We start from the raw sequence: 26,127 nt of genomic DNA on the forward strand, positions 1-26,127 counted from the left end.
ATATCTACCAACATCTTCTGAACACATAAAACAAACTACCAAAGGAAAGAATCCACAGATAAAGTCTGGGAGAGAGAGGAGGCAAACTGTCCTTCCAAATCTAGTTGGTTTAAATAAGCAACAATCAGAAGGATGACTTTCAAAAATAAAAAAAAATACAAATAACAGGAGACTATATTCTACGCTTCTTCACTTTCTAGAAGGGTATAATGTGAAAAGTAAAAGAGCTCAAGCTGCAAACCAAAAACACATAGTCTATAAATCAAAGCTTAATCACCATGAAAAAAGATTAGCATTCAGTAAAGAGGGGCCTTTGAAGTATTCCTAGAAAAAATTTAATTTGCAAGTAAATTATTTAATTTACAAATATTCTAAACATTAGAAACAAGTAAGGTAAGTAAATGCAAACATTAAGAAAAGAGTAAATAATGAAATAAATTTCCGGAGATCTTTATTTTAAAGAAAAAGAAAGAAGCAAGATCTGTTGAGGGATTAAATAACAGAAGGACAAATAAGCGTATTCAAGTATGCAAAGGAATAAAAATAAAGGCAGTATCACTGAACTCCCTAAGAAAAAATCTCCAGGGCCTGATGGATTCACAAGTGAATTCTACCACACATTTAAGGAACAAGTGGTTCCAATTCTATATAAACTCTTTGGAAAAATGGAACTCTGCTGAACTCTTTCTATGAAACCAATATGGTGCTGTTACCTAAACCAGAAAGAGTTAAAACAGAGAAGAAAATTATAGACCTATCTCCCTGATGAATATAGATGCAAAAATCTTAAATAAAATATTACCAAAATGATTACAATAAGTTATCACAAGGATAATACATTATGATCAAGTAGGATTTATCCCAGGAATGCAGCGTTGGTTCAATATTAGGAAAACTGTTAGTAAACTCAATTATGGCAACAACAAACCTATCAGAAATTACATGATCATACGAATAGATGCTGGAAAAGCTTTTGACAAAATACAGCATCCATTCCTACTAAAAACACTAGAGAGTGTAGGAATAAATGGACTGTTCCTTAGAATAATTAGCAGTTATCTATCTGAAACCATCAACAAGCATTATATTCAATGGGGAGAGGCTAGAGGCATTCCCAATTAAGATCAGGGGTGAAACAAGGGTGCCCATTATCACCACTACTATTCAATATTGTATTAGAAATGTTAGCTTCAGCAATGAAGAGAAGAAAAAGAAATTGAAGGAATTAGAATTGGGAAGGAAGAGACAAAACTCTCACTCTTTGCAGATGACATGATGGTCTACCTAGAAAATCCCAAGAAATCATCCAAAAAACTACTGAAAAAATTAGCAATTTTAGCAAAGTTGCAGGTTATAAAATAAACCCTCATAAATCCTCAGCTTTTCTATATATGTCTAGCAAGATACAGCAGGAAGAGCTAGAAAGAGAAATCCCATTCAAAGAAACCTCAGACAATATAAAAACTTGGGAGTCTATTTGCCAAGATAGACTCAGAAACTTTTTGAAAACAATTATAAAACACTTCTGACACAAATTAAATCAGATTTAAATAACTGAGCAAATATCAACTGCTCATGGATAGGTAGAGCTAATATAATAAAAATGACAATTCTACCAAAACCAAACTGTTTAGTGCCCTATCAATCAAAATTCCAAAAAATTACTTTAATGAGTTAGAAAAAAATTGTAAGTAAATTCATTTGGAAAAATAAAAAATCAAGAATTTCCAGGAGCTTAATGAAAAAAAGTGCTAAAGAAGGTGGCTTAGCCCTACCTGACCTAAAATTATATTATAAAGCATCAGTCATCAAAACTGTTTGGTACTGGCTAAGAAATAGAATGGTGGACCAGTGGAATAGACTAGGTGTAAAAGCAGGAGATGATTATAGTAATCTGCTGTTTGATAAACCCAAAGAGTACAGCCACTGGGATAAAAACTCCCTCTTTGATAAAAACTGCTGGGATAATTGGAAGTTACTATGGAAGAAACTTAGATTAGACCAACACCTAATACGCTTTACCAAGACAAGATCCAAATGGTTACAGGACATAGCAATAAAAAACAATACTATAAGCAAATTAGGAGATCAAGGACAAGTTTACCTGTCAGATCTATGGAAAGGGGAGCAGGTTCCAACTAAGAGTTGGAGAACATCACCAAAAACCAACTAGATGATTTCAATTACATTAAATTAAGAAGCTTTTGCTCATATAAAACCACTGTAACGAAGATCAAAAGTAATGTAGTAAATTGGGAAACAATCTTTACAACTAATGATTCTGACAAAGGACTCATTTCTAAAATATACAGAGAATTGAGTCATATTTTTAAAACAAAAAGCCATTTCCCAATTGACAAATGGTCAAAGGATATGCAAAAGCAGTTTACAGATGAGGAGATAAAAGAAATCCATAGCCATATGAAAAATTGCTCCAAATCATTAATTATTAGATAAATGCAAATTAAAGCTTCTCTGAGGTACCACCTCACACTTCTCAGATTGGCCAATATGACCAGAAAGGATAATGATCATTGTTGGAAGGGTTGTGGGAAATCTGAGACACTATTACATTGTTGGTGCTGTGAACTCATCCAACCTTTCTGGAGAGAAATTTGGAACTACGCCCAAAAGGCAACAAAAATTAGCATACCTTTTGACCCAGCAATACCACTACTGGGTCTATTCCCTGAAGAGATGATGAAAAAAGGGTAAAAACATCACTTGGACAAAAATATTTATAGCAGCCCTGTTTGTAGTGGCAAAGAATTGGAAACCATGTAAATGTCGTTCAATTGGAGAATGGCTTAGCAAACTGTGGTATATGTATGTCATGGAACACTATTGTTCTATTAGAAACCAGGAGGGACAGGATTTCAGGGAAGCTTGGATGGATTTGCATAAATTAATGCTGAGTGAGATGAGCAGAACCAGAAAAACACTGTATACCCTAACAGCAACATGGGGGTGATGTTCAACCTTGAAGGACTCACTCATACCATCAGTGCAACAATTGGGAACAATTTTGGGCTGTCTGCAAAGGATAGTGCCATGTGTATCCAGATAAAGAGCCGTGGAGTTTGAACAAAGTTCAAGGACTATTATTCCCATTACTTTAGAAAAAAAAAAATAGGGGTGGCTAGGTGGCGCAGTGAATAGAGCACCGGCCTTGGAGTCAGGAGTACCTGGGTTCAAATCTGACCTCAGAAACTTGATAATTACCTAGCCGTGTGGCCTTGGGCAAGCCACTTAACTCCATTGCCTTCTTGAAAAATCTAAAAAAAAAACCACAGATATCTTATTGTCTGATCGTGTTACCTCTTAGACTTCTTGTCTCTTCCTTAAGGATATGATTTCTTTCTCATCACACTCAATTTGGATCAATGTACAACATGGAAATGAAGTAAAGACTGACAGATTCCATTCCATGGAGGGGAGGGAAGTAAGATTGGGGGGGGAACTGTAAAACTCAAATAATATCTTTAATAAAAATAAATTTTAAAAAATGAAGACAGAACTAAAACACAAAACAAAACTAGAAATGATGGTGAAGGATATTACCTGAAACACCATGAAAAAGAACCTATAATACCTATAATACATCTATAAGTATAGTTTGCAGAATGGGAAGATAAACATATAGAAAGAAGGACGGTAAAGGATAGTGAAAAATTCATGATATATTCTAATCAAGTCTACAGTGAACAAAGAAGGAAGATAACTCTAGTAGCAAACTGAGTGGCTACAAATAAATGAGAGAAGAGGAAAAAAGGAGAGATATAAATTGAGAGAGTAAAACGAGGATATATCACCCCCTTAGTAGGAAGAGGTCACAAAAAAAAAATTTCCTAGGGAAAGAAGTATCTCTCTGCAATGAAAGATGGAAATCTTAAAATGGTCAATTCTTGGAGGAGCTAGTACAAAAGACAGAATCAAAAAATGAACAATTATCCAAAGAGAATAAAATTATTCAGTCAGGTAGCATTTAAAAGTTAAATATATAAAAAGGTAGTAGCAGTGTTTTCTTTATAGTCTATAAAAAAGTACCAAACATATAAACCACAGAATTCTTGAAAACTAAAAAAAGTCAGCTTACTCTTGAAGAGAAAATGGATTATCTACTTTCTGGATTCACTGGAGCACTTTGTTGAAGATGCTTTCTTTAAAATGCTGAATCGTCCCTTTGTATAGCAAATATGATACATTCCCAGCCACAGCCCAGTTACCTAACAAAATATGGAAGAACCCTATCGAGATTGTCTTTCATTTCTTTTAAAATTTCTTTTATCTTTTTTTGGTTACAAATACCAGAATAGACTGGAAAGAACATGGTTTAAACAACCTCTCACACAGGTATTTAGTCCTGCTTTGGGAATCTACAAACATAAGCAATATTCATGTATCAGTTTGAGGCAGTGATGAGACTCAGAATCTCCATCATTGCCACATAATCCTTGAGAGTAAAAGGTAACTGCTAAAAAAGAAAAAAAAAAAAAAAAGAAGGAAAGAAAATTAGCAAATGTGAACTCTAACTGAATCCAAATTGTTTTTTTCCTGGAGATATATTTAAATTTTCCAGGTTGCTAGAATATCATTCAGGGAGAGGAATTTTTAAAAAGACAGCTTGTTACTGTTTTTCCTGGCTGTACTACAAGAAACAACAGTCTGATCGTATTTTAAGTCACTTCTGTGTTTCTTTACAAGAAATTAGCTGCAATCATTTAGATACAGCAAATACGTTATAGGCTATCATTTTTCATTAGAAAATGTCAGTCATCTCTAGGATTATCTCAAACATCAAAATTTTCCAATCCTATATTTTATCCAACTACATTCTAAATTCTGAACAAATGTTACAAATTACATAGACAAATCATGTAGCTAAATAAAGTATAGCAACCAAAGTTTTTCATAACTTAAAACTCACAAAATTATAGAAAAAGGAGCTTACAATAAAATCCTTTCTCTTACGTCAGAGCAGTGATTTATGTAGGCTATGTTGGAGACCTAATGAAATCAAAAAAGATGTGTAAGAAACCCTATTTTATAATCATCCTTGCTAAGAAGCAATGCTGAGATGCTTATGTGCTTCAACCAGTGGCAGGCATAATTTTTATAAATGATTTCCTTTTGGCAATGATAAAATTTCTCCAATATTAAAATTATCTGTAATCTAATATCTTTAGATCTTTCCACCGAAGATGACAATAACAACCCATCTATGTTTCTTCATCTTATGGGATTCTTATCCATGTTCTCCTATAAGTACATCACAGAAGACCTACCAAATGTAATGGAAGAATTTTTTTTATTTCTCTTAAGATAAAGAAAATACCAATAGAACACTCAGGCTATTCACCTGTTATCCCTCATGTGACTTACTCATTTTTTTCTCCTCATAATATATTTCCCTAATTACATCTTCTATTCCTGTTCTCTGGAATTTTAATTTATTGGCTATAATCTGCTAACAACCACAATGTTCTTCACTGTCCTCTTTGTGAACACCATTTTCAATCTGCAGATTTCTGTGATCATGTCTCAGAGTCATACAAAAGTGGTAGAATGCTGATAATTAAAGACAATCCTTTGTTTCTGCCATATTTGTAGGATCATTAAGGAAGTTTTATAATTTTTTGAAAGCAATATAGTAAATCTCTTTCTAGCTGTCCATTTCTATCTTGGATAATAAAAGTATTCACAAATTCTTTATATTATATGCAATTAACCATGTCATCACATAGGAAACAGATAATCTTCATTCACTTGGCCTTTCCTAAGTAGACTGTAGGACCAACTTGGAGGAATAAGGGCAAGGAAGAATTAAGAACTAGACCTCTGATTTCACTGATATAGGAAATTCCTGAGTAGATATAGGTAACTCCTGGGCATAATCCCTTTACCAATACATTTTGGTAACTTCTCAGCAAATTAGGGTGTTGGAGAACTGAAAATATGGAAAGGTTAAGTGTCTTACTGAGGGGGTCACACAATCAGAATGTATCAGCAGTATGAAAGAAATTTAGTTTCTCCTGATTTCTTTATACACCATGCCAAACTATCTCAAATTCAATTGATAAAAATTCAATTAAATTCAAGAAATATTTATTAAGCAATAATACATATAAAACAGTATGTTTGGTACAAATTTATTATGGTTGGTGCTTTGCAAAGAGGACCATGACATCAGTGATGTGATGTTTTATGACATGCAAATGTATTTGATTTAAATGCAAAAGGGCTACACAAAGTTACCAGCCTCACTTCCTACCCTGAGCCATCTGGGTCCAGTAGCTGGATGTGGATCAGGCACATTAGGAAGGGAATCATGTGATCCGAAGGTGGTACAGTGCTTATAGAGCACTGGCCTTGGGGTCAGGAGGGAGTTTGAAGCCAGCCTCAGACACTTGAGGCGAAGTTGTTATGTTACCTTGGGCAAGGCACTTAACCCTGATTACGCCACTTCCAGGACCATCTTCAGTCATCCTGCTTCATATATGGCCACTGCATCCAGATGGTGCTGGAGGAGAAAGTGAGGCTGGTGACTTAGCACAACATCCCCTCATTCAAATCCAACTCAAGTGCTTGTCCTGGCATCACCTCCCTGATGTCAAAGTCTTCTTTGAAAATGAAGGACAGGGGGCGGAGCCAAGATGGTGACATGAAGGGATCCAGTCTTAGAAGCTCTCTGATAAAAACTCATAAACTAAGGACTCTAACTAAACTTCCGAGAGACAGAACCCACAAAGGGACCCAGTGAGGCAGTTCTCCTACTTAAGGTAACCTGGAAAAGAGCAGAAAGGCTCTGCTCCCCGTGGTCGGAGGGGCGGCCTGCCAGAGCCAAAGAACCTCAGCCTCCCGGAGGCAGCCCCAGGGCACTGGGAGCCTCAGCTCACAGCAGCGGGGGAGTCTCCTGAGCTGCACCCCAAGGAGCACCAGGCACAAAGTGGGGGAACAGCTGGGGACCTCTGCCAGAGCAAGCACTTGGAGCCCAGCCCTAGGGGCACACAGCCAGCAGCTTGGTCTTTTCTGCAGCCCTGATCCAGGAAACAGAAGCAGGTGGAGCCAGTAAGCAGGAGCCCCCAGGGCATGAGCCCAATTAAGCTGAGGGAGGGGAGTGAAGAGAGAGAGAGAGAGTGCTGAGCTCTGTCCTCTGCCCCTGGAACAGGACTCTGGGGCTCTGACCACATTCAGATCCTGATCCCAGTCTAGGCCCCCCCATAGAACAACAGGCCCCCCCACCTCGGCCCCGTGGCAGAGGGGGGCGCTTATGGTCATTCACAGACCAGGAGGGGGGACAGAGCCTCACACACTGAGACCCTTGTTGGAGGGTCCCAAAAGCTCAGGAAGCAAACCAAAAAACAGGCTTAGGCTGGGAAAATGAACAAGCAAAGAAACAAGAGGAAGACCATTGAGAAATATTTTGCAAATGAGCCCAAGGAGGACCAAAATACTCAGTCTGAAGATGAGGAAGCACAAGCTCCTGCATCTAAAGACTCCAAGAAAAACAGAAATTGGGCTCAGGCTATGATAGAGCTCAAAAAAGACTTTGAAAATCAAATGAGGGAGTTGGAAGAAAAACTGGGAAAAGAAAGGAGAGAGATGCAGGAAAAACATGAAAATGAAGTCAGCAGCTTAGTCAAGGAAATCCAAAAAAAATGCTGAAGAAAATAGCATGCTAAAAAACAGCTTAGGTCAAATGCATAAAACAGTTCAAAAAGTTATTGAGGAGAAAAATGCTTTAAAAAGCAAAATTGGCCAGATGGAAAAAGAGATAAAACTCTCTGAGGAGAACAAATCCTTCAGACAAAGAATAGAATTCAAGGAGATTGATGAATTTACCAGAAATCAGGAATCAATACTTCAAAACCAAAAAAATGAAAAATCAGAAGAAAATGTGAAATATCTCATTGAAAAAACAACTGATATGGAAAACAGACTTAGGAAAGATAATTTAAAAATTATTGGAATACCTGAAAGTCATGATCAGGAAAAGAGCCTTGACATCATTTTCAAAGAATTACTACAGGAAAATTGCCCTGCTATTCTAGAAGCAGAGGGCAAAATAGAAATGGAGAGAATCCACTGATCACCCCGAGAAAGAGATCCCAAAAAACCAACCCCCAGGAATATTATAGCCAAGTTCCAGAACTCCCAAGTCAAAGAGAAAATATTACAAGCAGCCAGAAGGACACAGTTCAAATATCGTGGAGCTCCAGTCAGGATCACACAGGACTTAGCAGCAACTACATTGGAAGCTTGTAGGTCTTGGAATACAATATACTGGAAGGCAAAAGAGCTTAGAATGCAGCCAAGAATGAACTACCCAGCAAGGCTGAATGTCCTCTTCCAGGGAAAAAGATGGACTTTCAATGAACCAGGGGAATTTCAAATGTTCCTTTTGGAATGGCCAGAGCTGAACAGAAGGTTTGATCTTCAGATACAGGACTCAGGTGAAGCATAGAGAGTGGAGGAGAGGGGGAAAATATGAGGGATTTAATGAGGATGAACTGCATGTATAGAAAAATGATACTAATAATATTCATATGAACCATCTCAGTTAATAGAGCAGGTAGAGGGAGCTTTTATAGTTGAAGCACAGGAGAAAGCTGAATTCAAAGATAAAATATGGTATAAAAATGGAGTCAATGGGAAAAAAAGGGAAATGGAATGGGAGAAAGAAAAAGGAGAGGTGGAATAGTCCAAGATATTTCACATAATAAGATTTTTTTTATTACAATGAGTTATTGCAATGGTATGGAAGGGGGGAGGCAAGGGGTAATGAGGGAACCTTTGCTTTTATCAGACGTGGCTAGGAGAGGAAACAAGCAAATATACTCAATGGGGTATAGACATCTGGAGTAAGAAGGAGGGGGGAGCAGGGGGAAGGGGGTGGGGATGTGAATAAAGGAGGAGAGGATGGACCATGGGGGGACAGTGTTCAGATATAACACATTTTCTTTTTTACTTCTTGCAAGGGGACGGGATTGGATGGCCTGCCCAGGACCACAGGGCCAGGTGGATTCTGGGCCTAAGGGGTGGTATGGGGGTTCAGGGCTTCTTGGCCCCAGGACCAGGGATCTGTCTGCTGCGCCACTCAGCGACCCTACAGCAGAGTCAGAGTGAAAGGAGAGAGAAAATAGAGTACATGGTAGTAGAGAAATAAGAAAGGAGGGAGTTGCGATCAGCAATGGCAATGGTGGAAAAATATGGAAGTAACTTTTGTGATGGACTTACCATAAAGAATGTGATCCACCTGTGACAGAGTTGATGGTGTTGGAACAAAGACTGAAGCACATTTTTTGTTATTATTATTTGGGGGAGGGTGCTGGGCAGGTGGGTCTGGGTGGCCTGCCTGGGGCCACATAGCAGGGTGATCTTTGGGTGTCTGGGGCCAGATTCGGACCCAGGTGCTCCTGGCTCAAGGGCCAATGCTCTGTCTGCCACCCAGCCACCCCTAATATTATGACTATTTTATTTTGGGTCTTTTTTTTTTCTTCTTTTTGGTTTTTGCAGGGCAGTGGGGACCGGGTGGCTTGCATGTCACATGGCTGGGTGATTATTGGGTTTACAAGGCTGGATATGGACTCGGGTGCTCGTGGCTCCAGTGCTGGTGCTTCGTCCATTGCGCCACCTGGCCATACCTACAATTATTACTATTATTTTTTTATTTTAATTTTTTTCTCTCTCCTTTACTTATTCGCCCAAGCAAGTCTATCTATATTCATGAGGGGAGGGGTATTTTGTTTACTTGTAAACAAGTATATTTTATTAATGTAAAAAAAAACATTTGTACAAAATGAGAATAAAAAATAAATTAAAAAAAATAAAGAGAACCACTATTTGTAAAATCATGGATTATAAGATTCTGGGGACACAGATATAAGTGTTTTGCAAATTAAATAATAAGTATGTCATCATTATTGTTAATGAAAAAAAACCCATTATTTTATTGTGTAATTTTGCTATTTCTTATACTTTATTTTTCTTCCTTAAGGATATGATTTCTCTCTCATCACATTCAATTTGGATCAATGTATACCATGGAAACAATGTAAAGACTAACAGACTGTCTTCTGTGGGAGATGGGGGGGAGGGAAGCGAAATTGGAGAAAAATTGTAAAACTCAAAATAAATAAAAATCTTTCTAAAAAAAAAGAAAATGAAGGACAAACATCATCAGATTGACTACAGATGACCCTAGATGCAGTGAGAGACTTGGCATATTTCAACTAAGATATTTAGCAGTTCTAAGTTTCACGGAGGCAACACCAAAGCAGTGATCTAGGCTAAGGAAGAAAGAAAGAAAAGAAGCAAAAAATAGTCTCTTTTACCTAGTCCAAATAAACAAAACAAAAAATCAATCTGGGAGGAGAAGCCCTCAGAATTTCTGGCCAAAACAGAAACAACTGATATTTATATTCACTTTGAGCCAATCAGGACCCAAAAAATGGACAAAAGGGGCTAAGTCTGGGACTAGAGTTGGTCAGTCAATAAGAACCAGAGTAATTTTGGGCTTAAGACATGGTCATAAAGAAATCTAAACCATACATCTCAAGATATGTGAGGTTTTAGTGTTAGAAAAGATACCAGGTGGGGCAGCTAGGTGGCGCAGCGAATAGAGTACCAGTCAGGAGTATGTAAGTTCAAATCCAGCCTCAGACACTTAATAATTACATAGCTGTGTGGCCTTGGGCAAGCCACTTAATTCCACTGCCTTGCAAAAACTAAAGAAAAAAAATGCCAGGAAGAGGTAATTATTAACATAACTAAGTTCTATGTTAGTTTGCAATAAGAATAATTAAAATTTCTATGCCTCTTTTAATTTTACTAAGCCTGAGGAAAACAGCCCAGCATCCATATGGGACTAGTTCTGATCTCCTAGACCTCACATGGGCAGAGATTCAGACTGATGAATCATGAATTACCCACCCAGGGTAGAAGCTTAAGACTGTTTAGAGGTCCAAATCTCGGTGAAACCATTTCAGATTAAATGAGGATGCAAAAAAGTGAGCAATAAAGGAATATTAACATTTGAAATAACTATATATCTCATAAGCAAAAAAATGGAACCAAAGACCTCAAAGCATAATTAAATGAACCAAATGAAAAATATTAATAACAGAATAGATTAATACTCTAGATAAGCTAAAAGTCTAGATAATTACAAATAAATATTATCAGACAAATTTTCATTTCTCATAAGTCAGAAGAACATATGGATTGCAAAGAGAGACTGGAACCAGAGCAGGATGTTGCTGAATGATTGGGGTTTTTTGGTTTGTTTGTTTGTTTTTTGGCAGGGTAATGGGGTTAAGTGACTTGCCCAAGGTCACACAGCTAAGAAAGTCTGAGGCCACATTTGAACTCAGATCCTCCTGACTCTAGGACTGTGCTTTATTCACTGTGCCACCCAGCTGCTCTATGCTGAATAGTTTTAGTTGGGTCTTTTTAGGCAAGGCAATGGGGTTAAGTGGCTTGCCCAAGGCCACACAGCTAGGTAATCATTAAGTTTCTGAGGCCGAATTTGAACTCAGGTACTCCTGACTCCAGAGCCAGCTCTCTATCCACTGCACCATCTAGCTGCCCAGGATGCTGAATAGTTTTAAAAAAGAAAATAAGAATTGTGAAATAGTTTTTGGTCTGCATAGTGGAAATAATTGGCAGAAGAAAAAAATTAGAATCTACAGTGGCAGTTCTCCCCGCAAAAAACAAAAGAGAGAATATTTGATTAAGAATGAAAATATATGAAAATAAAGGAAAGAAAGAAAGCAAAAAAGAAATATCATTAAAAGAAAATATGAACGGCAAACAAGCAAAACATATTGCAGAGGTCATATGGAGTCAACTTAAAAACTATATTCCAGAAGAACATAAGGCCAAATTCCAGACTTGGAGGACACCCAGGAAAAATATAGAGATAACAGATAGAGTGGATATTCAAGAACAAATAGTAAAAGGACAATGTCAAAGGATCTCGGAGCAACATGAGAGGCAAAAAAGTGTAAGAAGACTAGAAAGGTTAAAAAAGTGCTGTATTAAGAAGGGATTTGAAAACGAAACAGCAAAGAGTTTATATATTTGATCCTGAAGGAAATGGAATATCAATGGAATTTACTGAATAAAGACCTAAGTGTTAGAAAGATCAATATAAGCTGAGTTGAGGACTGACAGAATGGAGAGTGCTTTGACACCTGGAAACTAATTAGAAGATTATTGTAATGGTGGGAGGAATATGAATGATATCAGATAATAAAGAGATATGAGTGAAATATGAAGCAACATTCATAGTTGAGAGGATGGGAAAGCAAGTGTCATAAGAGGTTTGAGGAGAGATGAAAAGATTAAGGGGGTAAAAAGGTTATACCTTGCTACAATTTGGACCCAATTGAGATTATGTAATATGAATCCATAATCATCATGTTTTCTGATTTTTCTCCCTATTTTGTTCAGCAGTACTCAGAGGAACAAAGGAGAGAGGGACAGTTGGCAGGCAAAGATGTGTGTTAAGAAAAGGGGGAAAGAGGGGCAGATAGGTGGCGTAGTGGATAAAGCATTGGCCTTGGAGTTAGGGTTCAAATCCGGTCTCAGACACTTAATAATTACCTAGCTGTGTGGCCTTGGGCAAGCCACTTAACCCCCATTTGCCTTGCAAAAAAAAAAAAAAACCTAAGAAGGGGGGGTGGGCAAGAGATTCAAAAGATAGTAAAAAAAATGAATTGGTTCATCAAGGGGTCCAGATGGGAACAGTGAGCAGTTACTTAGTGATGGTGATATAAAGAAAGCTTGAAGGTGGCCACAGGAGCAAAGAGTATTCTGACTTCCGTACCATGATGAATGAAGCCTAGAAGAATAACCAGTGCCAGAAAGGGTGACCAGGGAGCCAAGTCTGAATGAATTCAAGAAGATGGAATGTAGGGAGGGAAAGGTTAAAGACAAAAAAAGTTTGCGACCTATGGAGCAGATATTCCAGAGATATTCCAGGGTATAAATTTAGACTGTCACATTGAACTAGGTTCAATTGAATCAGATGGGAATAAGGAAGTGGCGAGTATGAAACAGAGAACAGGATTTGAACAATAAAAGCAAGGATTCAGGATTACTGGAATAAGGAAGGTATAACAGGATGGAAATAGTCATTGAGAATAGCATTTTTATAGATTTTCTTAGTTCCTAGGGTCTCAGGGTAGAGCTGTCCTAGTATCTCAGGTAGAGGTCTATAGCTGGAAGAAGAGAAGAATTATATCCCCTCCCCCGCCGTCCACCACCCTACCTCTGCCAAAAGGGAGCAGAGCAAGACAAGCAATATATAGTTGTAGGAAGGTGAAGCAAGGTCCATTGATGGATTGGGAAGATACCCTCTTTCCCAGACTGTCAAGACAACCATGTAGAGTTGTGAAAAACCAGGAAAACCACCACAAAGTTAACTTGTCATTTTATTTAATACTTCTGTTTTCTGAAATATTTACCGGAATAGAATTAAATGAGAAGACTATTCTCCTTGTTCTAAGAGACTGAAAAACAAATAATCATGACTGAATATTTGAAGTCTTAGGGCAACATAAAATCAAATTTAAATGTTCTCATAGTTCAAGGGACCTTGTGAAAGATCTTCCTGGTTTTTTTTTTCAATAAACTTTGTAAATGTGCTTCCAGAAAACTAACAAGCTGCTACCGCTGAGCCAACTATTTCTTATGATCTTGGAATTCTCACAAGGAAACAGATAGCATAACATGCCAGTATGACTATAGTCTGAGGCCAAAATCACTTTGCTTCACAGCCAATTTCCTCTCAATACGTTTTAGTCAAATTTCTTCAAATTATGCTTGTACCATATTGGTTTTTAATGGGAAAACTAAACTAGATTAAACTTGGATATGGAATATATGCATATATGTGTATGTGTATACACACAGAGTTATATGTATCTGTGAGTTAATGAATATCAATAAGCACAGAGTTATATCTATATAGAGGTTGGGTAAAAAAATTTTCACAGAATGCTCTATAAGGATTTAGCCAAATTTAGGAGAAAGATATATATGTATGTATGTGTGTGTATATATATATATTGTATATAAGTATATGAATAGCTATGAATATATACAATGCATAAATAGAAAAAAGATTTCTTTTCTAGAATATTGATAGCCTTATACCTTTCATATATGGTTTGTGATTTCTTATTCTTCAGTGAAATCCATTATAGAGCATTCTGAAGGAAATCTCTATTCACTATAATTTTTGTATATTTATAATACAATCATAATATATTCATTTCTATCCCAAACAATATTTATTTAGTACCCAATGAGTCCTAGACCTGGCATTGTCTTAAATGCCTCTTGATTCCAAAGCAGGATTCTATTATGCTTATGTTTATATCTGAGTATATAAATAATCAAAAATTAATTTAACCAAATTATAATGCCTTTGTCAAAATTTTCAATTTCTATAGATCTATGCAATTAATAATATTAAAACATATTTATAGAGAACTTTTAAGCTTTCTATATATGTCATGATGTTATGAATGATGAATAAGCATTAAATGTTCAAAGTACTGAACAAATCATTAATGATACAAATAGAAAAGTTGGAGAGCACTACCTCTCAAAGAGCTTATATTCTATCAAGGGAGGTCAAAACATGCACAAAAGAAGTTTTAAATCAGATGGAAAGCTCTCATGGTCCTTAAGGTACAACTGTAGAACAAATTACATCATTTAGTCTTATTTTCATTAAAAAAAATGACATTCATTTAACTTTCTGAAGGTGCTAAGGACTATGGTAGTAAAAACGCTAATCTTTATTCATGAGTTTTTTATGGAAGCTGAGGAGGCCAATAGGGGTTGAAAACACCTGAAGCAGCTGATCATCCATATCTCCTCAAATTTTATTCCCTTAGAGAGTGGTTGAGTTAGCTATAGAACCTGTGATCCACAAGGTGCTCCTATTACTAGGGCTCTTGAGTTCACATGTTTGGCAACTGGTCAGCCACTACTGGTAGTGGTCCCTGGGATAGCAGACCCTGCATTGAAAAGGCACTGATCTATGGGCCGATTACCTTCAAGGGTTAAAATGGAAACAAGACAGGAAAACAGAAGGTAGTGCTTCATCTAGTTAATTCACCTGACATATTAGTTGCAGTTGGTAAGACGTTACTGTTGACTCAATACTCTAGACAATAGTAGTGGGGTCAAGTTGTAAGCATGGTTGAGGACATTAGTGTTTCCAGGATGCTTGGAACCACTTGTCTAAGCAGTTGATCTACCATAAATTTTGATGGAGCTAAGATGCCTGGCCCTTTCTCCAAAAAAAGGTTGTAAAATCATCTTCTTAACTTTCTTCACAAAGACTGTGATGATATCATCTTCTCCATCTCTGATGTACAGTAAAGGATCAAAGAACTTAAGTCAACAGTAATTAACAAATGTTTACTATATGCCATATACTATACAAGGAAAGACAATACAAAAAATAGATTAAAATGCAAGAGGAACAAAAAAGATACTCATGGAAGGGCACAAAACAGACCAATGCATTAGGAATTACTACAGAAAAGGAATAAAAGAATGAGTATGGGGTTAGCATGGGCACAGAATGGATGAGGCAACAACAATAAAGAGATCTTTCAGGGTGAAATATTCACAAATTCACAAAAGTAGGAGGCAATTTCCACGGTGAAAAAGTTTCCAGAGTATAGAAAAGTCCAATTTAGGGGAAGTGAAGAAGAAATTAGAGGAGGAGGAGAGGAAGAAAAGAGCAAAAAAGAGAAGGGAAAATGAAGATCTATGATGTTTTCCATAACTACTGCCCATCTAAGCAATGAGGTTCAAAGGAAAAAGATAGTTGGTAAGAGAACAGTCAGTTAAAAAGATATCAGCACTTTACAGTAAGAAATAGAAGAAAAATTCTTAACTAAGAGATATAGATCATGAAATAGAAAATAAGCAACTTTGACTTTGTAAAGTAGAAAATTCTCACACAAATAAAGTGTTCTGTAAACCTTAAGGTTGCATATAAATATTAGCCATTAAACCATTTCTATCGAGTTGCCCTAAAGGATGTAATTAAAGGCAAAAGATAAGTAATTTTTAATTTAGTTCCTGTTTATAATTTAGAATGATTGGACCATTATAGAGAGGATTCCTGTTCAGGTATACTTTAGACCTCTGAAGTCCTCTCATGTGCCAAGATTACTTGACTTCTATATTTCCTACTTTTTACTTTTTGAGACTGGCCTGGCCCTCAATTGGTATAATTAAAGAAAACTACGGTGTCTGTTCTTTGTTTTACTTTAATATCATCATTGCTACACATGAATATCAGAATCATAGAATTGAAATGTAATAGAGGTCACCTAATACAAATTTCTACTATCTTTAAAAGAATGATCCCTACACTTATCTTTAGACAAGTAACCATCTAGCATAGACAAGGAGAAAACTCATTCATAGGAAAATAGGATCACAGATTTAGAATGTGAAGGGATGATGAACAGTTATCTAGTCTAACCAATTCATTTTACAAATGAAGAAACTGAAGTTCAGAAAGGTGTGATTTTTCCATGATCATACAACTATAAAGAGGTGGGATCTGAACCCAGTTCTTCTTTAACTCCATATATAATACTCTACTTCAGTGTTTCCTCTTAGCTTCTCATTTAGGAAACAGCTTTAAATATCTGAAATAAGTTTAATATTTGCATAAGTGAAATTTTCCTCTATTTTTCCATCTTAACAACCTAAATTGGAAAGTAATATGCACTCAAGTAAGAATCAATTCAAGATTGCATCCATGAATTACAAAGGATTTCATTGGATGATCTTAAGGTTGAATTGGCAATTTCCTCATAGGCTTATTATCTTGGCACTTCAAGGCTTCTGTGGGGGCTGAAGTTTGGCATACAATATCAGTCCAATGAAGAGAATTTCACTGAAATTATTTTTTAACAGTTAAGGTTTTTTTGCTTTTCAAAATGTTGGAAAAAACATACATCGGAATTGGATTCAAAATTTGTAATAGTATTTTGCTTTTTAATGTGCTCAAATCTGTAGACATCCAAGCTCTATAACAAAGTAAGTTGAAAGACAAAAAAAAATTCAACCAGTAATATAACATCATTACATAAATTTAAACAAAATCCTAACAATCAATACAAACTAACTTATTAAAATCTAGAAGGAAAGTCAAAGCACTTCAATAGAAGAACAATGAAAAGACAAACTTTACTGATCTTGCTTAAGTTATACAATTCATTCCAAAAAGCTCAATGCAAGAAAAAAATTTAGAGTAGTTGCCACCTGGGTATACCTTTTCCTTTTAGTTGCTTTCCTCAATAGCATCTCAAAATCATGACCTAGCTTCCATCATCACCCAAAAGGTGACCAAGACTGTGATAGGGGATAGGCAGGGAACAGATCCCTCGACAGATTAAAACAGGAACTGACAATTCTAGCTATGTCTAGAGACAAGAGAATTTCTGCCTTCCTTAAGTCAATTTCTTTATATGGATGGACTGGGCCACTGAGGCAGATAGACTAGTTTATGAAGTCCAGAGGATCAAGACTTTCCTAAAATTAAGTAGGTTATCCCTCAATACATCAATTTGTGATGTCTGTCATTTTCTTACCAAAAATGAACACATAAGCAACATCTGCTTGGTCTTCTTCAAAGTTACGTGACATGGAGACACTTAATAATTACCTAGCTATGTGGCCTTGGGCAAGCCACTTAACCCCATTTGCCTTTAAAAAGCCCAAAGTTACATGACACAATGGTCTGGGAAAAAGGAAAACTCACTTTCAAGAGCTCAAATCCAGTCTCAGATACTTATTAACTGTGTAACACTGGACAAGTCATTTGACAACCAGTAATATTTGCCTCATTTCCTCATCTTAAAATGATCTAGAAAAGAAATAGCAAGACACTTCAATATCTTTGCCAGGAAAACCCCAAATGGGATCAGAAAAGAGTCATATATGACCAAAACAACAACTATAACTCCACAAGATACCAGTTCTATCATGCTTTTATCCAGAACTTGCTGGGAGAATGAAACATCAACAACACACTGGATTGACATGTGGCTGATCTCTAGATGAACCATAATCTTGAAAAAGTGCCTGGAGGAATTCTATATTTAGCAAGTGATTAGTAAAAATCCTGGACCTTGATTGCTCAGCTTGCTTCCTTCCTTCAAAAGTTCTACCATCATTCCTATCTATATAACCATGTAAATATTTTTAAGAGAGAGAGAGATACAGACAGACAGTGTCAGTATATGTATGTCTCTTCTCCCTTCTTGTGTCTTTTTCCTCTTCTATTCAAGATTCTACATCACATATTGCTTTCTTTTTATTTTTTAAAATGAAGTCCTGGAGCAGCTAGGTGGCACAGTGGATAAAGCACCGGCCCTGGAGTCAGGAGTACCTGGGTTCAAATCCAGTGTCAGACACTTAATAATTACTAGCTGTATGGCCTTGGGCAAGACACTTAACCCCATTTGCCTTGCAAAAACCTAAAAAAACAAAACAAAACAATAAAATGAAGTCCCTTTTCCAGCTCTCATCATAAATGTATAAATAAACTGTTTTAGTTTTTTAAAAAAGAATTTAATTTCAAGGAAAGATAAGTGGGGATGCTTTAGCTTTATATCTCTCTTCATAATATTCCATAAGCCCACAGCACACAGAGGGAAAAGTCTCATCATATGAAAACATGTTTCTTCTATTACCTGGGTTTTTCCAGTCCCCCCAGCCAGAGGGCATTCACACTACTATACTGAGCAAGAAGTTCCCAATTTGCTTATCTGGCAAGATGGAGAATCCCTGAGCCTTACTATTTACCTGCACTATGCACCTTTCTGTCCTTATCTTCTGCTTACCACTTCCCTCCTGCAGACCTCTGGGCATTCCTAGCCACCCTATAGTTGAACATTCCTCTCCAACTAGAATGTGTATTCTGTGAAAGAAGAGTCTGTATGATTTTTCTATTTTTATTACCTATGGAGTAAGTACTTAAATTTTTCACTCTTTCATCCACTTACTCATTCATTCACTCATGCACAAAACAAAGGAGTTCTGAGCCAATTCAGTCCCTCATCTGTTCTTAAGTATAAAATAAAGTGCTGAACCATGTAATACATAAGATAATAGTTATATTTCTTTTCTATTTTTGCACATAGCTCAACAACACTATTTCAATATGAGACCTTGAAAAAGAGAAGTTACAAAAGACATTTCTTGATTCCTCAACATCCTAAAAGGAAAATTTTTCTTCAGATTATTAATATAACAAAAAGCTTTAATTCTTTAATAATATGAAAGAGAAATTAATAAAGTAATACTTTGGGAGAAATGTGTTTCAACTTCAAAAGAATCATTACTGGGAATGAGTAAATGTTAGTTGGGAGTCCACAGTCAGATATTCTAAAAACTTTTCAAAATCTACTTCTCAAATGATGATAAAATTTCAGAGGCGTAAAGACTAAAAATTAGTTATTCCAAATCTCTCATTTTTCTAAAGAAATTGAAGTAGAGAGAGCTTTTAATCATTTATCCAAAGGCTAAAATATTTTTCCCCAAATTCTATGCATCATGAACGTTTGTTCCCATAAACTACTGCAGTAGGAGTTCTCAATGGTTACAGATTATCCAGATCAGAAGAGCAAGAAAATTTCTTCATGCCCCAGCTACAGAGCTCTACTCAATTTGTCAGTTATGTTATATAGAAGTTATAGGAAGGCACAGGAGTTTACAGAATGGGAGGAGTAGGGTAAGGGGACATGTGACATGAGCATATCTGCATTTTAAGAAAATCAACTGGGTAACAGTATAGATGATGATAAAGAGACACTTGTAACAGAAATCAACCAAAAGGCTATTATAATAGGTAAGATAAAAAAGGAGATGAGATCCTGAACTAGGGTGGTGATATTACATAAATGAGAGATAATATGAAGGTAAAAATAACAAGATTAGAGGCAGGGAGCAAGTGGCAAGAGATATGTGGATTGAGTAAGAGTGAGAAATGAAGGTGCTACCAAGGTCACAAAACTGAATAATTGGGAAAATGATGGTACACTCATCACTCATTGGGAAAACGGATGAAAATGAGAGGTTGGGGGATAAAGACAGGAAAATAGGATGAGTTCATATTTAGATAAGTTGTATTGGAGATGCCTATAAGAGATCTAGTTAAAAAATGTCAAAAGGGAAGGCACATGGGCAGCTGGGTGGCACAGTAGATAGAGCACCAACCCGGGAGTCAGGAGGACCTAGTTCAAATCCGGCCTCAGACACTTAATAATTGCCTAGCTGTGTGACCTTGGACAAGTTACTTAAGCCCATTGCCTTAAATAAAATTTTTTGAAAATTTTTTCTTAAAAAAAAGGGAAGGTAGTGATACATGATGGAAAATCCAGATACATAAATTGATTCCATGGAAGTTGATGAAACCACCAAGTGAATGGAAAAAAGTGTCAAGGGAACAGCACTGGAAGATATTTCAGTTAGGAAGTATAACATAAATGATGAACAAGCAAAGTAAAGTAAGAAGGAACAGGTAGATACATAGGAGAACCAGAAAAGACCTGTATTTTGAAAACAGAAGAGAAAGTTTTTAACAGTGTTAGCTGCTGCAGAAAGGTCAAGGAGGATCAAGATGAGAGAAAAGCCATTAGAGTTAACAATTAAGATATTACTAGTAACTTTGGAGAGGGCAATTTCAGCTGAATGTTCAATTTGGGAAGTCAAGTTACAAAGAATTTAGAAAAGCAAAAGCTGAAGCTCTAGTTGTGAGAATGTGCTCAAGAAGGCAGGGGTTGTTTTGTATGTTTCTTTGCACCACTAGCACTTAGCACAGTCTAAAGTATGATGTGCCAACTTACTGACTGAGCAAATACAGACATATTTATTAAGGAGTTTGGCCATGAAGCAGAAGTCTATGGCCTTATCTATAGAAAGATGTAAAGATGTGTATACACACACACACATACACACACACACACACACAGAGTTAGAATCACACAGATACATACATCTATGTGATTTATGTGTAACATATTGTATGCATACACATAAACTAGAATTCTATCCCTGCTTTTGTGGCTAAATTCCTTTACAAAGTCTAAGTGTGTGTGTGTGTGTGTGTACATACACACACAAACTCACACAGACACACACAAAAGGAGATACAGGCAAACATCAGAGATAGTGGGAGTTTGGTTCTAGACCATCACAAGAAAGTAAATATTGTAATAAAGCAAGTCATGAATTTCTGGTTTTCCCAGTGCATGTAAAAGTTATGTTGACACTAAACTGTAATCTATTAAATGTGTAATAGTCTTATGTCTAAAAAATGAGCATACCTTAATTTAAAAATATGTTATTGCTAAAATAATGGTAGTCATTATCTGAGCCTCCAGTGAATGGCAGTCTTTTTTCCGGTGGAGGGTTTGGCCTCAGTGTTGGTGGTTGCAGACTGATCAGGGTGGTCATGGCAATTTCTCAAAAAAGACAACAATGAAGTTTGGCTGCATTGAAGATTCTCTATACCATGTAATGCTATTAGACAGCATTTTACTCACAGCAGTACTCTCAAAATTAGAGTCTATCCTTTCAAATCCTGTCAACTAAATTTATAAGATATTCTTCAATATTATAACATATTAGGGAATGGGGAGGGTTGAGGAGGAATATATAAATGAGGAAATGGTCAGTCAATGGAGTAGCCAAAACACATGAAACATATATTGATTAAATTTATTGATTAAATTATATGTGGTTCATGGTGCTCCAAAACAATCACAATAGTAGAAACATGAAAGATCACTGATTAAAAATCATCATAACATATAATACTGAAAAAGTTTAAAATATGAAAAGAATGACCAAAAGGTGACACAGAAACATAATGTGAGGACATGCTGTTAGAAAAATGGCACTGATAAACTTGTTCAAAATAGAGTTGTCTGAAATCTTCTATTTGTTGGTTTAAAAAAACTCCAAAAAAAGCAAAATACAATAAAACAAGATATGCCTGTATATTATTTACGAGTGTATAAACACATATATTTTGTTTGTATGTATATCTCTTCTCTTTGTGGGTATGCTCCTTAAGAAAATTATTCAGACTACTTTTAGTATCTTACCCAAGAGCAAAAAATTTTTTCTCTAACTTCTTTAATTCATGAATCTTTGCTCCTTTTTATCACTGGTCATTCATAGCTATGGCAGCAAACATATTTACAAGTTTATGTCTTTTTTCTCTCTTTTTCTGTACATATATATTGCTATAGATTTATTTAGATATAGATATTATATATATATACACATGCATACATGTGTATATATAATATTAGGGTTAATAAAAGTTTTTATTGAAACAAAGGACAATGCTAGGTGGTGTACTGGCTAGAGCACTGTCCCTGGAGTCAGGAGGACGTGAGTTCAAATATGCCCTCAGACACTTAATAACTGCCTAGCTGTGTGATCTTGGGCAAGTCGCTTAACCCCATTGCCTTAAACAAATAAAATTTTTTAAAAAAGAAAAAACCTAGTCAAAAATGAAATCAAAGTTCTAAAATATTTATTCCTTTTATTTTTGATTTTATTATTTTAAAAGGACCAATTAAAATTAAGTAATCAATAACAACTCAAATATGTTAATATGTTAAAAAAGGTTGGACAAATATTTGAGTCAAGTGTATCTGTTTAAAGAAATGGAATATAGTAACAATTCAGAATCAGATCTTCAACAAAATACTTATGCAAGGAAACAGTAAAAATTGTAGAATTATAATGAAGGTTGCAAAAATTTAGTCCCAAATAGCCAAAAATATTTTCCTCCCTAAATTAAAGGGCAATTAATCCCTGTACTACAAACATGTACCCCAAACTAATGTTGTAGTTGTTCAAACTTTCTATCATATCTGACTCTTTGTAGATGCATCATAGTATGCCAGGTCCTTCTATCCCCACTCTCAAAGTCTGCCCTGGCTCTTTTAAATTATTTCAATGAAATTATCTATCCATCTCAGCCTCTGCTATCCCCTTCTCCTTTTACATTCAATCTCTCACAATATCTGGTTTTTTCCATTGATTCTAATCTTTATCACCTAACCAAAGTATTTAAGTCTCAACTTCAGCATTTGTCCTTCCAAAGAAGAGTCTGAATTTCTTAAGTATTGACAAATTTGACTTCCTTGCTATCCAAGGGACTCCTAAAAGTATTCTTCAGCACCACCATTTGGAATTTCTGGTTCTACAGTGCTCAGCTTTCTTTATATAGTATAACTCTCATAGCCTTCTACTAGAAAAACAATAGCTTTCACTTTTCAGATCTTAGTCAGCAAAGCAATGCTTTTTAGTATGCTATCCAGATTTGCCATTGTTTTCCTTCCAAAGGGTGTCTTTTAATTTTTTATTTTTTCATTCATATGCACATGTATATTTTTAAGTTACAAAATTTCCCTCTACCCTCCCTTCCCATGCCCCTCGCTACAGCAGCAAACAGTCCAATTAGCACTGTATATACATATCTTTGGCTAACATGTTTACAGATTAGTCTTTTTCAGTATGAGGAATTCGGTTTAAGGAAAAGAGATACATAAGAGATACTTTTTATTAAATATTCATCAGAACTCATCCAACCTTTCTGGAGAGCAATTTGGGATTATGACCAAAGGGCAACAAAAATATGCATACCCTTTAATCCAGTAATACCACTACTGGGTCTATACCCTAAAGAGATTATGAAAAAAGGTTAAAAACATCACTTCTACAAAAATATTTATATAGCAGTCTTATTTGTGGTGGCAAAAAATTGGAAATTAAGTGAATGTCCTTCAAATGGGGAATGGCTTAACAAACTGTGGTATATGTATGTCATGGAACACTATTGTTCTATTAGAAAGCAGGAGAGATGGGATTTCAGGGAAGTCTGGAAGAATTTGCATGAACTGATGTTGAGCGAAATGTGCAGAACCAAAAAAATATTGTACACCCTAACAGTAACATGAGGGTGATGCTCAACCTTGATGGACTTGCTCATTCCATCAGTGCAACAATCAGGGACAATTTGGGGCTGTCTGCAATGGAGAGTACCATCTATATCCAGAGAAAGAATTATGGACTTTGAACAAAAACCAAAGACTATCTTCAAATTAGAAAGAAAAAGCTTACCTTATTATGCAATTTTACTATCTCATATTTTATTTTTCTTCCTTAAGGATATGATTTCTCTGTCATCACATTCAACTGAGATCAATGTATAACATGGAACCAATGTAAAGACTACCAGAATGCCTTCCGTGGGGGGAGGGAAGCAAGAATGGGGGGAAAATTGTAAAACAAAATTTAAAAAAATATTCAAAAAACAAAACAAAAAAATTTTAAGTGTTCATTAGATTCTGAAGGATTGTTTTTTGTTTTTGCTTTTTTGTTTTCTTTTGTTTTTCTTCCCTTCCTCTGGATGGGGATAACATTGTCCATAGTCAGGCTAATATGGTTGTCCTAGCTCTCTGAACTGCTGAGAGGAGCTACTTCCATCAAAGTTGATCATCTCACAATGTTGTTAATGTGTACATTGCTCTCTTGGTTCTGCTCCCATTGCTCAGCAACAGATTCTGTAACTCATTCCATGCTTCTCCATTTATGATTACATGGAAAACAATAATATTCCATAGTATTCATGTACAATAACTTGTTTAGCCATTCCCCAATAGATGGACTTCTCCCCCAATTTCCAATTCTTTGTCACTAAAAAAAAACAGCTGCTATGAATATTTTGGAACATGTGGAACTTTTCCTATTTTTTTATGATTTCTTCTGGATATAGGCCTAGAATTGGGATTGCAGGGTCAAAGGGAATGAACAGTTTTATTGCTCTTGGGGCATAGTTCCATAATGCTCTCCAAAAAAGGTTGGATCTATTCACAACTCCACCAGCAATGCATCAATCCTCCCACAACCTCTCCAACGTTGATCATTTTCACCTTTTTCTCATCTTGGCCAATCTGATAGATATGAGGTGATCCTCAGAGTTGTTTTAACTTGCATTTCTCTAATCAATAACGACTGAAGTATTTTTCATATGATTTTATATATAGCTTTAATTTCTTCATTTTAAGACCATTTATCAATTAGGGAATGCCTTGTAACCTTATAAATTCAATGCAATTCTCTATGTATTTTAGAAATGAGACCCTTATCAGAACTCCTAGTTGTAAAGATTGTTTCCCAGCTTTCTGGTTTCCTTCTAATTTTGGGAGCATAGATTTTATTAGCACAAATTTTTTTTAAATTTAATATAGACAAAATCATTCATTTTGTAGTTTATAATGTACTCTAATTCTTGTTTGGTCATAAATGTGTTCCCTTTCCATAGATTTGATGATAGAGTATTTCTTGGCCTATCAATATATCTATGATCACACTTTATGCCTAAATCCTGTGTCCATATTGACCTTATTTTGGTATGAGGTGTGAGATATGGGACCATGCCTAATTTTTACCATACTATTTTCCAGTTTTTCCCAATAATTTTTGTCAGATACTGAATTCTTATCCCAGAAGCTGATGTCTTTGGATCTGTCAAATAGATTGCTGTAGTCATTTACTGCATTTGTTCTGAACCTCTCCTAATCCACTGATCCATTACTCTATTTCTTAACCAATACCAGCAGTTTTGATGACTGCTACTTTATAGTTTTAGATCTGGAAGAGCTAGGCCACCTTCCTCTATATTTTTTTTCATCAGTTCCCTTGCTATTATTCTGGACTTTTTGTTGCTGCAGATGAATTTGGTTACTATTTTTTATAGCTTGGTAAAAGAGTTATTTGATAGTTTGATTGGTATGGCACTCAATAAGTAATTTAATTTGGGTAGAATCATCATTTTTATTATTTTAACTCGACCCAGCCATGAGGAATTGACATTTTTCCAATTATTTAGATCTGACTTTATTGGGGCGAGAAGTCCTTTATAATTGTGTTAATACATTTTCTGGTTTTGTCGTGTTAGGTAGATTCCCAAGTATTTAATGTTGTCAATAGTTATTTGTTACTGATGTGGTAGGTTTGCCATATTCTGCCCAGAAATGGCTCAGAAAAAATTTTCAT

General features: G+C 35.8%; 1 protein-coding gene across 4 annotated transcripts in view; it reads right to left on the reverse strand.

The window, feature by feature from the left end:
• Positions 1 to 26,127, reverse strand: part of BABAM2 (BRISC and BRCA1 A complex member 2) — a 546,733-nt gene that overhangs the window by 410,018 nt on the left and 110,588 nt on the right. The window lies entirely within an intron of this gene.

The sequence above is a fragment of the Macrotis lagotis genome, chromosome 1, assembly GCF_037893015.1.
Source record: "Macrotis lagotis isolate mMagLag1 chromosome 1, bilby.v1.9.chrom.fasta, whole genome shotgun sequence".
Lineage (NCBI taxonomy): Eukaryota > Metazoa > Chordata > Mammalia > Peramelemorphia > Peramelidae > Macrotis > Macrotis lagotis.